The sequence below is a fragment of the Aquarana catesbeiana genome, linkage group LG02, assembly GCF_042186555.1.
Source record: "Aquarana catesbeiana isolate 2022-GZ linkage group LG02, ASM4218655v1, whole genome shotgun sequence".
NCBI lineage: Eukaryota > Metazoa > Chordata > Amphibia > Anura > Ranidae > Aquarana > Aquarana catesbeiana.
In genome coordinates, this window is record NC_133325.1 from 338,433,829 (window position 1) to 338,456,008 (window position 22,180).

A 22,180-nucleotide genomic window follows, 5' to 3' on the forward strand; every position below is an offset into this window, starting at 1 on the left:
GGCAGGCCCATCAGTGAGAACAGCCAGATGTCTTAAGCCTCGTACACACGGTACGATTGTTGGCCAATAAATATACATATACACAGTAAATATATGTGCCTAATTTAGTAGGAGACTAAGTTTTACTCAGTTTCTAATGTTGCTAGAGAGATCTGAAACACCTATAACACAGATGATGTGCACTAGCAGCCATTTTAGCTAAGATTAAAGTCTAAGTGCAGCCAAAAAAAAAAAAAACACAACTTAGCACACGGGACATAAGTTACAGTCAGTAGGATGTGTGCCTTATGCTGATGCCTTTTCTGTATGTTGAAATTTTCCTCCGTGCCTACCAACCACCACACTCACACTGCTATAATCTTCCAGTGCAGTGGGGGTTAATAGAACCGGGTCTGTCATGGGTTCTCATAAAGAGTACCTGTCTGTACCCGCTCTTTTCACCCAGCTGCTCCATTCATTAAAGTCATACTACAGTTTTTATGAATCAAACAGGATCTATGAATGAAAGGGGCAGACCTTTCAATCATCTGCCCATCCTCAGTTCATAGATCCTGAGACATGGAGACTTGTGGTGAGACAGCAGGAGCTGACGTGACATGAGGCAACACCAAATACTGTGAAGACAGGATACCCTGGGGATTCAACCTAGAGTGCCTACCTGTCCAATGGAGGCGGGAGCCCTAAGAAGGGCTAAAGTGCAGTGTCTCAGGAGCCACCTGGCATTCGCCAGAACACTCCGCAGGGGGTGATGGGCTTTGCTATATGGCTCCCAGGTTGCAGCCCTCTGGCTCATCTGAACAGGCAAGAACCAATCAGAAAACACTGGTGCACAAGAGTAAGGAGTACAGTAGAAATAACAGGGTAATGGAGGAGCACAGTCGTTTGAGTGTTTGTGTGCACTGGGGTGCTGGGATCACAGGAACACTGGAGTGAGAGTCCCTGGGTGGACTGGGGTGCTGGGATCACTGGAACACTTGAGTGAGAGTCTCTGGGTGGACTGGGGTGTTGGGATCACAGGACCACTGGAGTGAGAGTCTCTGGGTGGACTGGGGTGCTGGGATCACAGGAACACTGGAGTGAGAGTCTCTGGGTGGACTGGGGTGTTGGGATCACAGGAACATTAGAATGAAAGTCTGGGTGGACTGGGGTGCTGGGATCACGGGAACACTGGAGTGAGAGTCTCTAGGGTGGACTAGGGTGCTGGGATCATAGAAACACTGGGGTGAGAGTCTCTGGGTGGACTGGGGTGCTGGGATCACTGGAACACTGGAATGAGAGTCTGGGTGGACTGGGGTGCTGGGATCACGGGAACACTGGAGTGAGAGTCTCCGGGTGGACTGTGGTGCTGGGATACAGGAACACTGGGGTGAGAGTCTCTGGGTGGACTGGGGTGCTGGGATCACAGGAACACTGGAGTGAGAGTCTCTGGGTGGACTGGGGTGCTGGGATCACAGGAACACTGGAGTGAGAGTCTCTGGGTGGACTGGGGTGCTGGGATCACAGGAACACTGGAGTGAGAGTCTCTTGGTGGACTGTGGTGCTGGGATACAGGAACACTGGGGTGAGAGTCTCTGGGTGGACTGGGGTGCTGGGATCACAGGACCACTGGAGTGAGAGTCTCTGGGTGGACTGGGGTGCTGGGATCACAGGAACACTGGAGTGAGAGTCTCTGGGTGGACTGGGGTGCTGGGATCACAAGAACACTGGAGTGAGTGTCTCTGGGTGGACTGGGGTGCTGGGATCACAGAACACAGGAGTGAGAGTCTCTGGGAACAATGGAATGTTAGCATTACATGACCACCAATTGAGGGTCTTTGGAAGGACTGTGGTATCACAGGAACACAGTTGTGAAAGTGTCAGCAGCACTGGGGTGATAGGATTACATGAACGCAGGAGTGAGAACCTCTGGGAGCACTGGAGTGCTGGGAGCACAGGAACACAGGACTGCAAGAGTCTCAGGATGCACAGAGTGCAGAAATGCAGAGAGCTCACTAGGAACACACTGGGACAGGAATGCTGGAAACCTCTCTTGGTGTACACAGGAGTTCTAGGAAGGCACTGGGTGCAGGAATGCAGGAGCTCTTAGGGAAACACAGGGGCTTGTTAAATGCAACTGTTAAATAAGTTGCTTATAGTTTATATTGCTTTGCCAAATTATTGCTTCATATAGGAATTAAGACACAGAGTCAGAAAGTATGTCTGTATCAAAGTTCTCAGCATAATGGACTGCTGCTCTTTAATCTTTCCAAGGCCTTTTATACAAACAATAGCATTAGCACAACCCCCCCACACAGGGCAAGGGTAAACAACAACAGGAGTCACCTGGGCTACGAACACAAGCTTCAACACCATGGCAATACAGTTACAAGAAAACAAAAGCAGAGTTTAACAGCCAAAAAGTTACATTCAAAACAGATTTACATGTAGTCATCATATTAAGTTTAAAATTAAATCCCTGACCTTATCAATTTCCCCCTTTGACATCATCCTCTCCTTCCCCCTGGGTCCTCATGAATAAGTTCTAGTCAGTTTTTCCCCAGAGTCCTTTCCCTGACCGCGGGTTGTCAGAGGGGTAGAACCCATCCCCCTAGGTATTACCAACATCTTAAAATTCAAGAAGAGGAGTTTTATAGGAGTAGGGTGATGTCAATACACATTTATCGGTATTCCCTGTCTATTCTCCTAATTTTCCTATTTATTTTCCTGTATACACATATATTCGTGATTGTAAGTGATATTAATATTAGAATAATAATTACCATTGGACTTAACAACCAGTGAAAGGTATTGGTTGCTGTTGAAGACATTCCACTAAATATATCCCACCAATGTGGTGCAGTATCCTGTTGTATCTGTGAGGAAAGATGTACTAGTCTACCTTTGTCAATAATCGCGGATACGAGGTTATTCTGTAGGGTATGTTCTAGTGTTTCTATGTGTTGTCTTAACAACTCTGATTGTTCCAAAACCTGTTTTAGTGGTTCTAAAGAAATTATAAAGGGTGTAGTGTCAGTGAGATTATGTACCTCATAGACTGAAGAGAATATCTTATCGGCGTCTGGTTCAAAAAGATAGGTGTCGTTACCCCATTGTAATATTTTAATCTTTTTTATACATCCCGCAAACGGCGCCGATTTATTTAATGCTGACATGGTGCGGTTATCATTAGTAATGATACAAATATGCTGGGGTCCTATTTCTATGAATCTATTGTTCACATTTATCGGTGTTCTTTGCATTTTGCATATGCTAGTTTGGTATTTTAACAAACAAGGCTCATATACTGGGGAACTTCTGCCACATACCATTCCCTTATTAGTTCCTTCACATAGAGTTAAATCATGGGTTCTGTTTCCTTTATCTACATATTTCCCATATATTTCTGGATACCAAAACTCGTCATTAATTACTAGTGGCATAACCACTATTTTACACATTTCCATTACATCTGCTACCCGGTATGCTTCAAACCTTCCTACACACCATTTCTCCTCACATTCTATCTTGTCCCCTTTTACTTGGAACCATACACCATCGTCAGTTAAACCCTTAAAATATTTCATCCAGGTATGATAATTTCCCAACTGTAGTTCAGTCCTGGCCCTATTTATTTGTATATGATAGGATAAGAGGTTAAAAGAGCACTGTGTGAAATTTACAAACTGTTGATTTTGATTCCACAGCTGGAGCTCTGCTCCTATCGTGTGATTTATTAACCCTCCCAAAAATTGTAATAGGGGTATTTCTTGCAATTGGGTTTCAAAAGTGGTGGGTAACCATTTGCTTGTGATAGTCAAGCTGTCAGCTATGTGTCCCCCCTGCATGCTTCCATCTGTTGTTCATTTCTTCTATCTCGACCGAGTTTAAAATTCCCATCCCTGTACCTGTCAGTCCCAATAGTGTGTCGTACCATTCTCGTTTATATCTACACTCCGGTATCGAGGGAAAGGTGATATTGAATTTTATTTTTGTTTTCTGTTGTGATGTTGATACATTTATGCAAGTGTTTGGTACGGGTGTTAATATGGAAGATTCAATTGTTGGCATTACTTCTTCCTCCATTTGTATGTGAAACCCATAGGCCTCTGCACTCCAATACCACCCATCATTTCTCTCTTCCCTCCACCAAGAGGCACAGAGGAAAGTACTGGATTGATTAACGGTAATATCTGTCAGATTAAACATCCCTTCGGTTATATTCCCTCCTTCTGCCATGACTGTTAATATTTGGTACATTTGTCCCACTACCCGTTCCCGGGCTTGTTTCCATGTCTGTGAAAGGGATATTTTATGACACCTATGGTTCTTACTATTGTTAAAGGGGAAACCCATATTATCATTCCACTGGAAAGTTACGGTTACTTCTGAGAGGGGGTCTGCCTGTATCCATGCTATACCTACATCTACATGAAATGGTCGCCTATGTCCTTCAACAGTATAATTACCCACAGTGTAATCCTTATTTATCTCATATCCTGATACATTTGCTACTTTAGGATCATCTATACTCCATTCAAAAGTCATTGTTTCTTCTACCTCAAGTACATTAATACCAGGAGTCCATGCATATATTTGTAAAACAACAATCTTCAACAAAAAATATGTAAGTAGATATTTCATCATGTTGTTTTCTCAGGTTGTTTCTTGCAATGTGATGCGTGTATCCAGGTAGGTTTTCCTTCCAGCTTTACTGAGGTGGCTGTGGTCAAGAGTACTTGGTAAGGACCTTCAAACCTGGGTTCCAATGTCTTTCTGGTGTGTTTCTTTACATATACATAATCCCCTGGTAGCAGCGTATGTGTACCTGTTATTGAATTAGGGTCTGGAAGAGAAGAATACACACTTTTGTGGATCTTAGTTAGACGTTGTTGTAATTGTATCACATATGCAGTCAAACTATCACATTGCAATTGCATACTCTGTGGAAAGTATAAACCCAATCTAGGTGCATTCCCAAAAAGTATCTCATATGGGGATAATCCTGTCTTTCCTGTTGGAGTGTACCTTATAGAGAACAAAGCCAAAGGCAGGCATTCTGGCCAAGGCTTGTTTAACTCTTGCATGGCTTTTTGTATTTTTAACTTTATTGTCCCATTTACTCTCTCCACTGATCCTGAACTCTGTGGGTGGTAAGGGGTGTGAAAACTTTGTTGAACCCCTAACATGGTCATCACATTCTGCATGATTTCTCCTGTAAAGTGTGTCCCCCTATCTGATTCTATGGTTTCAGGAAGACCAAACCTAGGTATTAACTCAGTGATCAGTTTCTTAGCTGTGGCTTTAGCTGTAGCCGATTTTACTGGATAACTTTCGGGCCAACCTGAGAATAAATCGATACACACGAGGACAAATTCAAAAGGGCCGCTCTTAGGCATTTGTATGTAATCAATCTGCAGTCTCTGGAAGGGGTATTGGGCCCGGACCTGGTGTTTTCGTGGGGTTTTCACTTTCTGTCCTGGATTATTCAGGAGACAGATTTGGCAGGCTGCACAGTAGTTTCTTGCAGTACTACTGAATCCAGGGGCGAGCCATCCTTGGTTCACAATCCTATACATGGAATTGGAACTGACATGTGTGGGTAGGTGAACTGCCGCTGCCATTGCTGGGTACAGAGAGGCAGGCAGGCATATTTTGCCCCCTTCCCTCCATACATTGTCAAGGTCTGGTGCTGCTCCCATTCTGACCCACTTATCTTTCTCGCTCTCCCCTGCTTGCTCCTGTAATTTACTCAGCTGCTGCCATGTTGGTTCTGGGATACTCACCTCTACCGCTGCTAAGGTCTCAGGGCTTCCTTCCCCTAGAGCTGCCTGTTTTGCAGTCAAATCTGCAAATGCATTTCCTTTTGCCTCAATTGTTTTTGCGCTCGTGTGTGCCGCTATCTTCATAATGGCCACTCGTTTAACCTTTTGAAGATTGTTCAGGACTCTCTTAATCCCTTCTCCATGTTTTACAGGTGTACCTGCTGCTGTCAGATAACCTCTAGCCTTCCATATATGGCCATAATCATGCGCTACACCATAAGCGTAGGCAGAGTCAGTGTAAATATTCCCTTCTCGTCCTTTTAAGTATTCTAGGGCTTGCTCTAAAGCTTTTAATTCTGCTTCCTGTGCTGACATGTGGGCCGGTAAGGGCTGTGCTTCAATCACCTGTGTATCAGTCACTACAGCATACCCTGTGTGATATTTACCCTTGTCATCAGCAAACCTACTGCCATCTATGTACAAAGTGTGCTCAGCATTTAAAATCGGTGTATCTGTAACCCCATTGTCTCCTGTTCCATGAGCTAAAAACAATCATTCCTCTACTTCTTGAAACATTCATCTACTTTTTGAAACAAAAGAGTGTCAGTTTCCTCATCTCCTTCCTTATTAGCACTATTAGCACTATCATTCCCCCTTGCCAAATCTGGTGACTGAAGAGGCAAAAAGGTGGCCAAATTTAAGGTTGTACTGCGCTGAAAAGTGACATTTGGAGGTAAGAGTAAAGTACACTGTAACCTTAATTGCCTAGCCATTGAAATGTGTTTGGGCTGTACCTGAGACAAGATTGCATGTATGTCATGTGTGGTATGCACTACGACTGGATTGTCTAGAACAATCTCTGATGACTTATCTATGATAATTGACACTGCAGCTACCGCCCGTACACAAGACGGTGAACCTCTAGATACTGGATCTAATGCTGCTGAAAAGTAAGCGACTGGTCTTTGTTTTACATGTGCCTGTGTCAGAACACCTGTGGCATGTCCAGTGATCTCAGCAATGTACAGGTTAAATATCTTGGTGTAATCTGGTATACCAATAGCCGGGGCAGAAATCAACAACTTTTTCAAAGTGATAAACGACTCATAAGCTATTTCTGTAAGCATATACGGTACAATTTTCAAACAATCGTATAATGGCTGCATCAAAGCGCTAGCATGTGGTATCCACTGTCTACAATATGACACGATACCTAAAAACATATGCAATTGTTTGAAATTCCGTGGGGGTAACATTCCCTTTATCACTTGAACCCTCTCCTCAGTGAGATGTCCCGTACCCTGTGATATACAATGTCCCAAAAAGATAACTTTTTCCTGACACACTGGCAACTTTTTCTTATTAACCTTGCAACCTTTTTCTGCCAAATATCGCAACAAATTAAGGGTGGTGTGCAAGCTTTCAGTCTTTCACTTATCTGTGGAATTAATCCTTCCATAAACTGTCTATTGAAGGCTCAGATCGTGACTGGCAGCTCTAAATCCATTCCCTCATCTGCCATCATACTTTCTATAGATAAGTAAAATTCTGATACAGTCTGTCCTGGCATTTGTTTCATGGGTGATATTGACCCCCCCTCTTGTTGTTTTGCCTGACAAAGCTTCTAATCTAGCAATAAAAGGGGCCCTTGAGTCTATATGTCTGATTGCCATCCCCCTCAGCTTGTCCTGCAGGTCTGTGTGGACCTATTTCTGTCATAAACTGGTTAAAACAGGGTCAGAGTCATTTTGTGTCTGCATAGATCCTCCCCATCCTGCCAGGTTGCTTCATGTGTATTCATTAACTGTGTCACAAATCTACAAAAAGCAGCTGGCTTTACTATAATGCATGTATCAGTGCGTACGGGAGCTACAGTTTCTGAATGAAATTATTATACTCCACAAACCTGAAAAAAAAAAAAAAAACAAAAACATTCTCTACCCTTAAGTACAGGACATATCTTGTGTGGTTTACGTTCTATGTCAGTATATGGGGGTGGGATGGTTGAACTAAGATTATTTAAAATTTCAACATTTTTTGTTCTTCTGTCTTTCATATCCCAACCATCACAATCTGGATTATGTTTCCACCCCTCTTCTTTTTCTCTATTTGAAACCTTAATTAAGCACTGAACCTGACTCATCCATTGCTTCTCTAACACCTCTCCTTGTCTGTCCCTTTTTATTTCACTCCATACATCCGGGTCTAAGCCCGCTGCTCCTTTCACCTTAAATTTACGAAGGACATCCTTTAAGTCCTGTGCTTCGGTTTTCCCATAAATGTTCTTAATTATCTGTGGCACCGTATAGTGCGCCACAATTCCCTGACGGGGTTTTGTGTTCCTCTGGCCCATTCTAACAGTCCTGCCTAGGTAGCGTGTGGGACACTTAGTGTACAATATAATGCGGCTACAACATATACAAGAATGAATAATTACTTTATATGCTAGCCCTATAGCAAACCAGCTAAGTTACACTAGTTCCTCGTTGCCTTCCTCCTAGGGTGCTAGAATTCTAGAAACCTCTCCGGAATGAGATTTCTGAAACCAAATTACTTTATATGCTAGCCCAAAAATAAATAATTACTTTATATGCTAGCCCAATAACAAACCAGAATGCGGCTACAACATATACAAAAATGCGGCTACAACATATACAAGCATTCCTTTAAGTGGCCAGGTATCCGACTAGATCTCGGGACTTTGTTGAGACCTTATTCCCCCCTCGTATCTGGGAATCCCTCTCATGCACTCTTATCCCTGCTTTATGGAGCAGACAGGGCTTATACTCTCAACCCGTCTATGGTTTATGAGTTAGATATCAGGCTCATGTTCAGGGAGCCATATGGGTGCACAAGATGATCACTGCAGAACACAGGGTGGCTTTGCAGCTAGCATACTGATGTCTTGCTTGAACTCCAAGTGGCACACTCCCTGACCCTTTGAGAAAGCACCCAGGATCTGAATGGCTGCAGCAATAGCACCTTCTGATTGGCTGAACACTAGTGACCTTGCACAGCTAAAACCTGGCACTGGAACAGGGAACTGCCGAGTAAGGGTCCTTTGACACGGGTAGTCCACCGGATCCCCGCTGAGCAGGTGGATAACAGGCCCATCTTCGCTCACTGTGCTGAGATGGACCTGTCAGAGTCCCGCTCTCCTCTATGGGGAGATTGGATAAAAATGGACCGCCTGTCCGTTTTCATCTGATCCGCCAGATGGATGTGTAGCGGGCACCTACTTTTAGGTAGGTGACCCTTTTTGCTAGCTTTCCATATCAGGTAAATTTAGACAGGCTTATGCTATTACAGCAGGCCTGTTGTTGTCAATTACCATTTGAGTGGCAGGTAGTTTATGTGATAGTCTCGACCAATCATTGATTTGCTTGGTAATGCCCGGGACTCATATATAAAAAGGGATTCACGTGGTGTCCGGGGGAGTTCGAGTCCAGTCCTGCTCTGAGGAGCGGGAGAGCCAGTCTGGTTCCCGGAGGGGGAGGTGGAGGTTTTTCCCCTCCGGGGAGCCAACGGAGCTTCACCTTGGGAGAAGGGTGAAGAACCGGTCCTCATGGAGGAACAGACTATGTCTTGCAGCGTGTGATTGCTGATCACATTGGCTGCCCCTGCGGGGAGGGGAGCGGGCCACAAAGCGGAAGGAAACTGGGTGATCGATTGCTTCGGAGCGACACACGGGCTATTGATCAAGTGAGTGAAAAGCCAAAGGGAGAGGTACTGTTCAGAGGCGGAGGGATGTTAGTACGCAAGTCAGCAAGACAGGTGGTTGTGGCCTGTGACTTTGGGTTCAGCATTGCCCCGGGATTCAAATCAGTCAAGCGGGAGAGGTCATTCAGAGTGACTCTTATCGTTTATTCTCTGTCAGAAATCTACCTCCATCTTCCCTGAAAAAGTAATCATCCAGTTCTGAATCGCTGTTACCTGTAATGCTGTGAGTCTTTGCAAGTGAAGCAAAGAAAAGATCAGAAATTAACCAAAGAGCATCTCAAAGAAAGTCCTTTTCCCATCCCAGTTTATGTTGAAGAATAAAGCATTAAGAAAAAGCATTAAGGAATGTGACTTTTAAATCTATGGGCTGCGAGGGTTGAGTGGTAAACGTGAATTACGGATATAACAATTATTTAGCCGCTCCTTCGGGGGTAAGCGCTGCATGTGGGGGCGTCGTCCGGGATATCTGTTTCACGTTTGCTGCTAACTATCTCCCATAGCAACCTGCATTTCAGTGACTGTTGCCAAGATAGCCTGCAGTACAACGGTGCCTACCACCAGGAGTCGCTGGGGAGGACTTTGAAAATGTACAGCTACAGTTCCTCGCACGCTGAACCAACAAGTGGGGGGTGGAGCCATGCCCTAGAGGAAAAGTTTCTTGATGTTCAGCGTGCCATGCGCCAGAGCGAGACAGGTGGAGGAAGATGGCGGAAAGTGTTCGGAGTACACTTGCCATGCAGCGGCTATCTGATTTGCAGGACCGGGTTTTGATTGACACCGGTGTTCGGTTGGAGCTAACCGGAGGACTGGCATTGGGAGTGATTGACGGAGTAGAGAGGCTCTGTATGCTGTGTCCTGGATGTCGGAGGCCTACAGTCGGAGTCACCGCCTAGGCTCAGTGCGGACATTGTGGTATCCAGTTAACGTGATTGGGACCCGTCCAACAGGAGGTCAAATATTATTCTGTTAATGTTACAACGGGACTTTGTCTGCTGCAAGAACAGGTGATTCGGAAGGCCGGAGAGGGTCGTGTATCGCCTGCAGTAGCCGTGGAGGAGCTCCCGTCTGATTCGGCTGAATCAGAGTCATCAGGAGATCAGGTAGGATCTACTGAGAAAGCCTGTAATCTGGCTGGGGACCCAGGGACTGTAGAAGTTATTGTCCAGTCTTTGAAGGAAACCCCTGAGGAGCCGGTTAACAATGAGCCCTTTGATTTGGCCGTCCGGAAGGAGCCTAAGTTACAGGAGGGGGATCCCTTGGGTGAGCCGGACGGGGTGAACGAAGATCGGGTTATAGATTGGGGATCACCACAGATCTTGCAGAAATATGGATCGATGGACAATCTATTCGAATGGTCATCCCCTGAAGAATTAATTCAAGTAGTGAGGAGGAATGTTTTGTTGAAAGCTCAACTTCAGTGGAAGCATCCACAGGAGTGTCCGGTACAGTTAAAGTTTCAGTACCCCCGTTTAATGTGTCAAATACTACCGTTCCTAGCAGGCCAGCTAAGTTCCAGCAATGGGTCAGTAGAGCTACTGACGCTTGTGTTTTGCCTGGTAGAGGAAAGGCTAAAGATTTTCCTAGACTCTCTAGATTCCAGAGAGAGGTTCAGCGAAAGGTAGCTCAAGAATGGGGCTTTGATTACCCCTATGTCCCGGAACAAGTTATGGACGTTGTAGAAAGTTCCCGGGAGACATGGGAGGATGAACTTGTGTGGGACTATCTTCATGTTCCCAAGCCAAAAAGGACACCTGACAGTGAGGTTTGGGTCCGGTTCAAGGATATTCATCGGGAGTGGAAGCTTGGAAGAGCGATCCACAAAGACAGAGTATTAGTGGTAAAGGCTGGACAAAATACCCACAGCTACTCTATCTCGGTGAGAGGACCAGGAGATAGTCGAAGGAGGTTGCCTGACCCAAGATATTATTTGTGAGCAGGATTGCATTCACAAGTGTATGTTTTCTATCCAGATTGACTGCAGGATGGCAGATGGGTTAGGGTGGGTTTTCCCCAAGTAAACTGTTAAGCAGGAGACTCGCATTCATGGTGCTTAACAAGGACAAAGTTATGTACACTAGGGTGTGCTGTTTTTGCTAAAAGTCCCTTTGTAGCACAAGTACTTCTTTAAGGACTCTTGTTTAAGAGCCAAACAGAAAGTTTATTTTGCCAACGGGCAAAAGGATTCATTTGCCAAGCATGTCTGCTGGGATGCGCTTTGCAGGAGTACTGCTGGACTCCTTTTGAGGGAGCGAATATCCCAATAGAAACACACATGCCATAAAGAATTGTGTATTTGTTTAATTACCCGGTAGAGGATGATAACCCCCTCTGTATGGTAATGTTTGTGTAATAGTCAGTATAAGTTAGAAATATTGTGTGTTTTCCTTTAGGTATATTGAAGATGTGACGGCTGCCCATTCTACAGATGAAGGCCTGTGGTAACCAAAGTATTCCTCCCGCGGGAGCAATGCTTTGGTTCCGCTTGTATTGAATGTTAGATATAGGGATCTACAGTCAGGCCATGTAAATTCTATTGTGCTGATATTGTGTACAGTGACAATTGATGTTAACCCTGTTTAAAGTTCATTTCATTTTCCCCATTCCAATTGATGTAATGAGATGCTCTTTCTTTCTTGAATTTTAAGGAGTTACTCTGAAATTTATTCCCCACAACTGGGGACAGTTGTGATTCAAGTGGGGGGTGTATGTAGAGGGCACCTACTTTTAGGTAGATGACCCTTTTTGCTAGCTTTCCATGTCAGGTAAATTTAGACAGGCTTATGCTATTACAGCAGGCCTGTTGTTGTCAATTACCATTTGAGTGGCAGGTAGTTTATGTGATAGTCTCGACCAATCATTGATTTGCTTGGTAATGCCCCGGACTCTCATATAAAAAGGGAGTCACGTGGTGTCCGGGGGAGTTCAAGTCCAGTCCTGCTCTGAGGAGCGAGAGATTCAGTCTGGTTCCCGGAGGGGGAGGTGGAGGTTTTTCCCCTCCGGGGAGCCAACGGAGCTTCACCTTGGCGAGAAGGGTGAAGAACCGGTCCTCATGGAGGAACAGACGACGTTTTGCAGCGTGTGATTGCTGATGTCGTTGGCTGCCCCTGCGGGGAGGGGAGCGGGCCACAAAGCAGAAGGAAACTGGGTGATCGATTCGGAGCGACACACGAGCTATTGATCAAGGGAGTGAAAAGCCCAAGGGAGAGGTACTGTCCAGAGGCTGAGGGATGTTGGTACGCAAGTCAGCAAGACGGGTGGTTGTGGCCTGTGACTTTGGGTTCAGCATTGCCCCGGGATTCCAATCAGTCAAGCAGAAGAGGTCTTTCAGAGTGACTCTTATCATTTATTCTCTGTCAGAAATCTACCTCCATCTTCCCTGAAAAAGTAATCATCCAGTTTTGAATCGCTGTTACCCGTAATGCTGTGAGTCTTTGCAAGTGAAGCAAAGAAAAGATCAGAAATTAACCAAAGAGCATCTCAAAGAAAGTCCTTTTCCCATCCCAGTTTATGTTGATGAATAAAGCATTAAGAAAAAGCATTAACGACTGTGACTTTTAAATCTATGGGCTGCGAGGGTTGAGTGGTTTCTCTAATCATCTATCTAGCCTCCTTTCATGGATTCTGAGGATGGAAAGGTGGTGTCTGTGGCTATGGAAAAAATGAATACTATGGGGAGGTGAATCTTTCTCTTTTTGCAATAGAGGCAGTGGTCCTGTAGGCATCAGGGTTCCTTACACAGTCAGATGGTTTGGGCATGGATATTTTTTAGCCTTTTGTAGCATCTTCATGTACAAACAAGATGGCCCAGGATGCTTCAAATATAACGCCCTCCTCTACAGTTACCTCCCATGTCACTAGGCTTTGCAGGTACTGTAGTGAGACGTTGCTGGCTACTCATTCTAAGCCTTTTTGTTACAAATGCATTCACAACCTGGTTGAAAAAGAAACCTCTGCCCTCTAGAAGGACTTCATGTCCACAATGCAGTCTGAGGTGGTGGCCACGTTTCAATCCTTTGGAGCAGCCTTACCCACTGCCTTAGTTCCTGCCTTACAGAGGGCTGGGCCCACACAGAAAGAATTCCTCTTACTAGAGGAGGGTGAGGAGCTTGAAATGAAAAGTGAGGTGAGTGAGGATTTAAAGGCAACTCGGTACCTGTTTTCATTTGAGGACCCGTAAGGCCTTTAGCAGGAAACATATGCTACAGAGAAAATTCCTGATGCACCCTAAGAGCTTTCTGTACAGGATAGAATGTACAGGGGCTTATTAAAACTGCAGGTAAGGGTCCTTCCATTTCATAAATTCCAATTCCAAGAGAATGCAAAGAGCCAGAAAGAGCCAGAAAAAAATGGTAATTAAGCTCAAGGCCTGGAAAAGGTTTCCTTTCAAAGAGGAGGAAGAGGGAAAATCCTATAAAGTGCCAAAATGAAATGCAGTCTTATCCCACGTATCGAACAGTTTAAATCTTTCCTTTGAGGACTCAGGAAAAGGACCAAATGGCTTGTAAGACAGAGGCCCTTTTACATTTTACTAGAGCATGGGATGCAAAACCTTGGTTGCAGTTTCTGTGGCCACCTGCATGGCAAGTTCAAATTGATCGTAAGATGTAGGCCCTTTTTTGTAGAGCATGGGACACAAACATCTCCGTTATGACTTCCGCTGCCACCTGCAAGGCAACAACATGGAATTCTGAATGGAAAGGGTAGCTGGGCAACAACATGGAATTCTGATTGGAAAGAGTAGCTGGGCATTTGTCCCAGGATGCTGTTGGTAGTTGGTAAGGCAGTCGCATATCTAGGGTCAACAGAAGAGTAAGCAAGACCATAAAAAGAGGTGGCCCAGCAAGAAAGCCAAGTCTGAAGTCGGATTACTTTTTACTCCAGGATTTGCTAATAAAGATCCCAAATGATGACGCAGTCAGAGTGGGGGGAGGACTGCGCCTCTGTGGGAAGAACTCTCTGACAGTCCTTATATCCTCCAACTTCTGAGGGAAGGCTACCATTTGGAATTTAGCCCTTCTTCCCTAAGGCTCCATGCGCACTAGCATTTTTTTTAAGCTAAAATACTGCTGGAAAGAACCCTGGATAAAAAACACTGGTAATAGCTTTTTGTAGTAGAGTTTTAGATAACTCTACAAAAAACTATTTTTTTCCTGCTCCTGGATGCTGAAGCTCAAAAAACTCTAATAGCCTAAAGTCGTGTGCATGGACACATAGGATAACACTAGTTTACTTTTATGAGCAGAAAAAAATACTAATAACAGCTTCTAGGAGCTTAAAAAAATGTGTGCATAGAGCCTAAATCTTTTTTTTTTACTTGGCCGCCACCGGACCCCAAAAAAGCAATGGCCTTACGGCAGTTCAAGAGGTGATCATCCACAATACAGAAGATCAGCTGTATCAGGATTTCTGTTCTCATGTATTTGTGGCACGTAACCATACAGGCTGATTAAAAAATTAAACTCATTTCGAGGATATAAGAGGTTTTGTATGGAAAACATTTACAGCATGCAGAAAAGTCTCCTCAATTTTCATGGTAATGCTGGTTCTGCGGGACGCTTACCTCCATGTTTCTATTTGTCAAGAGCATCAGAAGTTTTTGCAGTTTGCAATCTTGACAAAGCAAAGAGTTTGTCAAAATGTTTGACAAAATGCTTGAAGGTAAAAAAACCTTGAGCCTTTAGAACCACTTGAAGAACTGACAATATTCCGGAGGGAATACAGTCTAGGATCCATTTTTTTGCTGCAAATTGTATATAGAGAAGTTGTACTCCAAGTTGTTGCTGAACTCAGTTTTGGGCATCCTTTAACCCCACATCCATATCCAAGTTATATTTCCTCAATAAAACATAAAAACAAGACCAAGGACAAGTTTCTGTGTCTGGATACAAGTTGGAAAATGCATGTTGCCTGGCTGTGCAGGAATAGGGGGACCCAAAATCCAGCGCACCTCACAGGTGGACCAAAAATCCACCTCCTCACAGGTGGGTGCTGCAGCCTGCAAATCAGGAGGGAATACTCCATTTAAGATGCACACAAGGGAAGAGAGAAAGAGGCGCAAGGGCCACTATAGTGTAGTATTGAAAAGCAAACTCTTTATTAAAACATTGTAAATTGCACTCACAAGAGCAAGTAGAAGACAGGTGGAAATGGCAATATTCTCAGCGTCCGAACATTAGGGAAACCAATAGGTGACAGCCAAAGAGATGGTGTTGGGCGCCGGGTGTCACTGTATAGAAGCCAGGATTCATTCGTCCAATCAGAAAGTGGTTGTGATGACAGGGAATGTCCTCCTCTGCCTGATGCCGACATCACTCGAGGAACGTGCACAGTCAATGAATTGCTGATGAAGAGGCAGAATGCCCAACATAAGAGGTGAGTTACTCTTTCAAAGCATATACACCTTTGCTTGCTGATACTGAGAAATATTCCAGCCTTCCCTCATTCAGATAATGTGACCCCAGTGCTAATGGAACACAAGCAAGGTAAGGTACATGTTTCCAGCATTTCAAGACATCACTGGTCATTATGGCTTCACCACAGACATAGCATAAATAGTTCACTGTTGCGTCACTAGGAACATTTATAAATTTATAGATATACAGTATATAAAGTTGTTCTCATAAATTTACATACCCTGGCAGAATTTATGATTTCTTGGCCATTTTTCAGAGAATATGAATGATAACACAAAAACTTTTCTTTCACTCATGGTTAGTGTTTGGCTAAAGCCATTTATTATCAATTAACTGTGGCAAAAAGCCTCTAGTTCCTGTAAATTCTTGGGCTGTCTTGCATGAACTGCACGTTTGAGATCTCCCCAGAGTGGCTCAACGATATTGAGGTCAGGAGACTGAGATGGCCACTCCAGAACCTTCACTTTATTCTTCTGTAGCCAATGACAGCTCGACTTGGCCTTGTGTTTGGAATATTGTTATGTTGGAATGTCCAAGTAAGTCCCATGAGCAGCTTCCTGGCTGATGAATGCAAATGTTCCTCCAGTATTTTTTGATAACATACTGCATTCATTTTGCCATCAATTCTGACCAAATTTCCTGTGCCTTTGTAGCTCACACATCATCAAAACATCAGCGATCCACCTCCGTGTTTCACATTAGGAATGGTGCACCTTTCATCATAGGCCTTGTTGACTCCTCTCCAAATGTAGTGTTTATGGTTGTGGCCAAATAGCAAAATTTTGGTCTCATCACTCCAAATGACTTTGAGCCAGACTGTTTGAGGCTTGCCTCTGTGCTGTTTGACGTATTGTAAGCGGGATACTTTGTGGCATTTGCGTAGTAATGGCTTTCTTCTGGCGACTTGACCATGCAGCCCATCTTTCTTCAAGTGCCTCCTTATTGTGCATCTTGAAACAGCCACACCACGAGTTTTCAAAGAGAGCTCCTGTTTTATTTGTGGGTTTTTCTTTGCATCCCGAACAATTTTCATAAATTCTGCCAGGGTATGTAAACTTATGAGCACAACTGTATATAGTAGCATTATTGTGCTTTAAAGACAGGTAGTTGTGATTGATAAGTCAGTGTTTGAAATGTTTGCACATTATGCTCTAATACACAACATCGCTAAGTAAAATATAATGCCTTTTGATAAGCAAGGCTTGTGTTGTAGGCAGGGGTTTTCTTATTAGATGTGAAAGCTGGGTTTTATGCCTATATCTGTATCTTGACACACACCTTGCCAAAATGATGTTGTTTTTCAAATATAATGTAATGTCATTTAAAAATAACCCATACACAAAAGTGTAGAGTGCTAAATACCCTTCTGTTTCTTCAAAGTTTATAACATTACCTTACATGCAAATATACTGTATACCATAGATTTTATACATACATCTGTTTAATCACGAATTATGGACAACTCAGACTTCTAAATTGCATGTTTTAAACCCACGACATACTTTTCAGCAGCAACTCATTTAAGTAATGGTGGAACATTTTAAAACCCACCATTTCCCTAACAACCTGGACTTCCCTAGCAACACTGCGAGAGACCTATTTCACTTTCTGTAAGCTGTGCATAGAATATCCACTTACGAATACTGCATGCTGATCTATCATCTTGCTGCATCTTGTTGTTACTGAGATTTCTAAGTAGGAGAGCAAGTATATTTGTTTTATTAATAAACTAGAAGTACTCTGATGTGAACACCATCTCAGAGCTCTGCTAACATGGATAAAAGGCCTATTTTTCATCGGTAGCAGAAGGAAAAATGTAGGGGTTTTGAGATCAGGTTACATACAGTATTTGTTATATAATTCTTGTCATTTATCTGCTAGTCTTGCTTTCCAGGTTGAAACTGAACTGTATAGCTGTGACCCTTACATGTCACAGTAGGACACCTTCGCCTAGGTTTTTTGAGCAGAAATTAAAGCACACCCTATTTGTAAGAGCCAGGAATGCATGTAAAAACATATTTTTACATGCCTTCTGGTATCTGAACTTCAGGTTTGTTATTTAAAAGCACGGATTAAAAATAATTTTACAAATGAAGTCTGGGCTACCAAAGCTTATTTTATCAGCTTCTGTGTGTTTTCCAGTTTGACTTTATTATCTTTTTTGGGCAGAGCATAATTTTTTTTTATCTTTTATTTTTTTATCTTTAAATACCAACCACCCCTGGCGTATTGTATGTCCTTCAATAAGTATACCTGAATTGCCGAGATTTAAAGTAATCTCCGGTACTTTTCAAAATAGATAAGAGACTTTTGTTTTTCAACTAAAGCTATCATGAAAGTAAGACTCTATTTTCCGCCCAAGACCAATTACCAAATACCAAAGTTCAGTGTTCGGTTCATCTTAGCTTCTTTTGGTGGCCATAAATGACCCAATAAAAGTAAAACATCTAATTCAGACATAAGGTTGTTTGGGCAGGGTAGAGTTCAATTAGGGATCTGTAATGGGCTCTTGTCAGAAGTGTTTGGTATCAAACAGATATGTTTCCAACTGTTTATTAAATCTATCAGCAGTCAAACTCTCTTTTTTAAATAGCAAAAAGTGCATGGCACTCGTAGTTGGTACCCCAGAGGGAAGGGAAGATGTGTCTAGTCGCCTATAAAAGAGAGGAGGCAAAAGAGACATCACCACTTTGATCCCCTACACAGCGGTTTTCTTAGTACTCACCTTTTAATTTAACAACTCTATATTCCACCAAGAAATATTTAGGATATACAATCTATGCCCTGATAAAGCGTTGGTCTGGCCACATGAAACAGTCAGCTGAGAGTGCCTTGAGTTTTTGGTTTTTAGTTTTGTATAGAGAAGGGAAAGGTTAAATCCCCTGTTATGTGTTTATTTATTTACTGTGTTCCAATGGGGAGAGTTCACTTCACTTCCTATCCAGTAGATACAACAAGAAGTGTAAGGAAATCCCTCTGTAGGAAGGTAATCCTCTCTTTGACAGCTGTCATCCCAACAGGGGTCCCCAATGGAAGACTTCCTCTCTATTCCATCTGTTGTAATCTTTAATGACAAGAGTTTTATACTATTATTCTTAGATGATAATAATGCTAGAATACAATCTTGGAAGCAACATGGGGGTTTGCTTCATATGCAAAACTACTTTTCAACTGTACGGGGCTCGAAACAAGAAAAAGTAGAAGTTGGTTTCATGTTTCTGAAATTATAATAAGTTTTGTGATTCTTCATGTCATTACCAGCACCCACTACCCCCCTATGAATCTCCTGCTGAATTTTAACACCAAAATCCAAAGGTGTTTAGAAGAGGTAAATAAAGTAATGATAAATGCATTAGAGTTGTACATTTTGATGCTTGGAGCTGCACCCTCTAATCTTGAGGCCCAGGACTGTCATTATGGTAAATATAGCTTTGTGTACAGGGAACAATGGGAAGCGTTCAAAATACTGTATAAATACTGTATAAAAGCTAGACAGTATGCTTGACCATAATATATTATCAAGAAGAAGAATTAACAATTTTTAAGAATTAACAAATATTAAGAAAAATTAAGCATTTTAGCCAAATAAATATTCTATACCATAACTTACTTAACAATATATGAATTCCAACATCTACTTTTAAATATGGACAAGAGATGCAATAGATGTATTTTTGGTCACTGACTCACAGCTATAAACCTTTTTACCAACACCCCCATTATTATTATTAATATTATTCGGGATTTACAGGGAGGGAAAAAGTATTTGACTCCCTGCTGATTTTGTATGTTTGCCCACTGACAAACAATTGAAAAGTCTATAATTTTAATGGTAGGTTTATTTTAACAGTGAGAGACAGAATAACAACAAAAAAACAAAAAAAAAACGCATTTCAAAAAAATTGATTTGCATTTTAATGAGTGAAATAAGTATTTGACCCCTTTGCAAAACATGACTTAGCACTTGGTGGCAAAACCCTTGTTGGCAATCACAGAGGTCAGACATTTCTTGTAGTTTGCCACGAGATTTGCATACATCTCAGAAGGGATTTTGTCCCACTCCTCTTTGCAGATCCTCTCTAAGTCATTAAGGTTTCAAGGCTGATGTTTGGTAACTCAAACCTTCAGCTTCCTCCACATATTTTCTATGGGATTAAGGTGTGGAGACTGGCTAGACCACTCCAGGACCTTAATGTGCTTTTTCTTGAGCAACTCCTTTGTTGCCTTGGCCTGTGTAATTGTGGTCATTATCATGCTGGAATACCCATCCATGACCCATTTTCAATGCCCTGGCTGAGGGAAGGAGGTTCTCACCCAAGATTTGATGGTACATGGCCCTGTCCATCGTACTTTGATGCAGTGAAGTTGTCCTGTCCCCTTAGCAGAAAAACACCCCAAAAGCATAATGTTTCCACCTCCATGTTTGATGGTGGGGATGGTGTTCTTGGGGTCATAGGCAGCATTTTTCCTCCTCCAAACACGGTGAGTTGAGTTGATGCCAAATAGCTTGATTTTGGTCTCATCTGACCACAACACTTTCACCCAGTTCTCCTCTGAATAATTCAGATGTTCATTAGCAAGCTTCAGATGGGCCTGTACATGTGCTTTCTTAGAACTCTTTCACACTGGGGAGCTTTTCATGTGTTTTATCACTAAAAATAGCGCCTGTAAAGCGCCTCTCAAGCCACCCCAGCGTGAAAGCCTGAGTGATTTCACACTGGGGCGGTGCGCTTGCAGAACAGGAAAAAAAGTCCTGCAAGCAGAATTTTGGGGCGGTGCGGGAGCGGTGTGTACACCTCTTCTCCACCGCCCCTGCCCATTGAAATGAATGGGCAGCGCTGTCGAAGCGCCTGCAAAGCACTTCGGCAGTGCCACAAAACTGGCGCTATTAACCCTTTCCTTGGCCGCTAGCGGGGGGTTAAAAGCACCGCTATAACAGCAGTAAAGTACTGCTAAAACTAGCGGCGCTTTACTGCTAAAGCCTGCATCACCCCAATGTGAAAGGGGTCTTAGACAGGGGGACCTTGGTGCTGCGGGATTGCAGTCCTTCACAGTGTAGTGTGTTACCAATTGTTTTCTTGGTGACTATGGTCCCAGCTGCCTTGAGGTCATTGACAAGATTCTCACGTGTAGTTCTAGGCTGATTCCTCACAAGGTGAGATCTTGCATGGAGCCCCAGACTGAGGGAAATTGACAGTTATTTTGTGTTTCTTCCATTTGCAAATAATCGCACCAACTGTTGTCACCCTCTCACCAAGCTGCTTGACGATGACCTTGCAGCCCATTCCAGCCTTGTGTAGGTCTACAATCTTTTCCCTGACATCCTTAGACAGCTCTTTGGTCTTGGCCATGGTGGAGAGATTGGAATCTGATTGATTGCTTCTGTGGACAGGTGTCTTTTATACAGGTAACAAACTGAGATTAGGAGCACTCCCTTTAAGAGAGTGCTCCTAATCTCAGTTTATTACCTGTATAGAAGACACCTGGGAGCCAGAAATCTTGCTGATTGATAGGGGATCAAATACTTATTTCACTCATTGAAATGCAAATCAATTTATAACTTTTTTTAAATGCCTTTTTTCTGGATATTTTTGTTGTTATTCTGTCTCTCACTGTTAGAATAAATCTACCATTAAACTTATAGACTAATCATTTCTTTGTCAGTGGGCAAATGTACAAAATCAGCAGGGGATCAAATACTTTTTTCCCTCACTGTATATAGCGCCAATAGTTTGTGCAGAGCTTTACAGTGCCCATAGCCTCCTCCAGGTTCTCTAAAGTTAATGAAGGACACCCGCAGAGAAGTGTGTATGTTGCAATAAATGCAAGTTTTCCTTTCATGCTTCTGATATGAACTCCTTGACCTTTAATATATTTTGGCATTTTGTAGATGGTAATATAAGCATACATACAGTATACAATTGCAAGATTTGTTTTTGTTTCTTCAGAGTCTTTTCATATATATTACAGAAATTGCTTTCAATTTTTAAACCTACCAGTTAACATTTAATTAATGTGAGAGAACAGGAAAAGAGAAGTGTTAAACAGGAAATCAACACGAAAAACCGATTAGGGAAGGAAAATCATTTTAAAAATAGGCCTACAAGTTGAAAGAGACAAAAAATAATGATTAAAACTGCAAACAATACAAAATGAGTATTTCTGGCAAGAAAATGATAATTTCAATAACTTTAAATATTTCTAAAATTTGAATTAGGCTATGATCTGGCCTTTTCATTGTTTTATATAAGGAATACATTCATAAAGCAGAGAGTGGGGTCACCATTAGCCACATATTACCTTCCC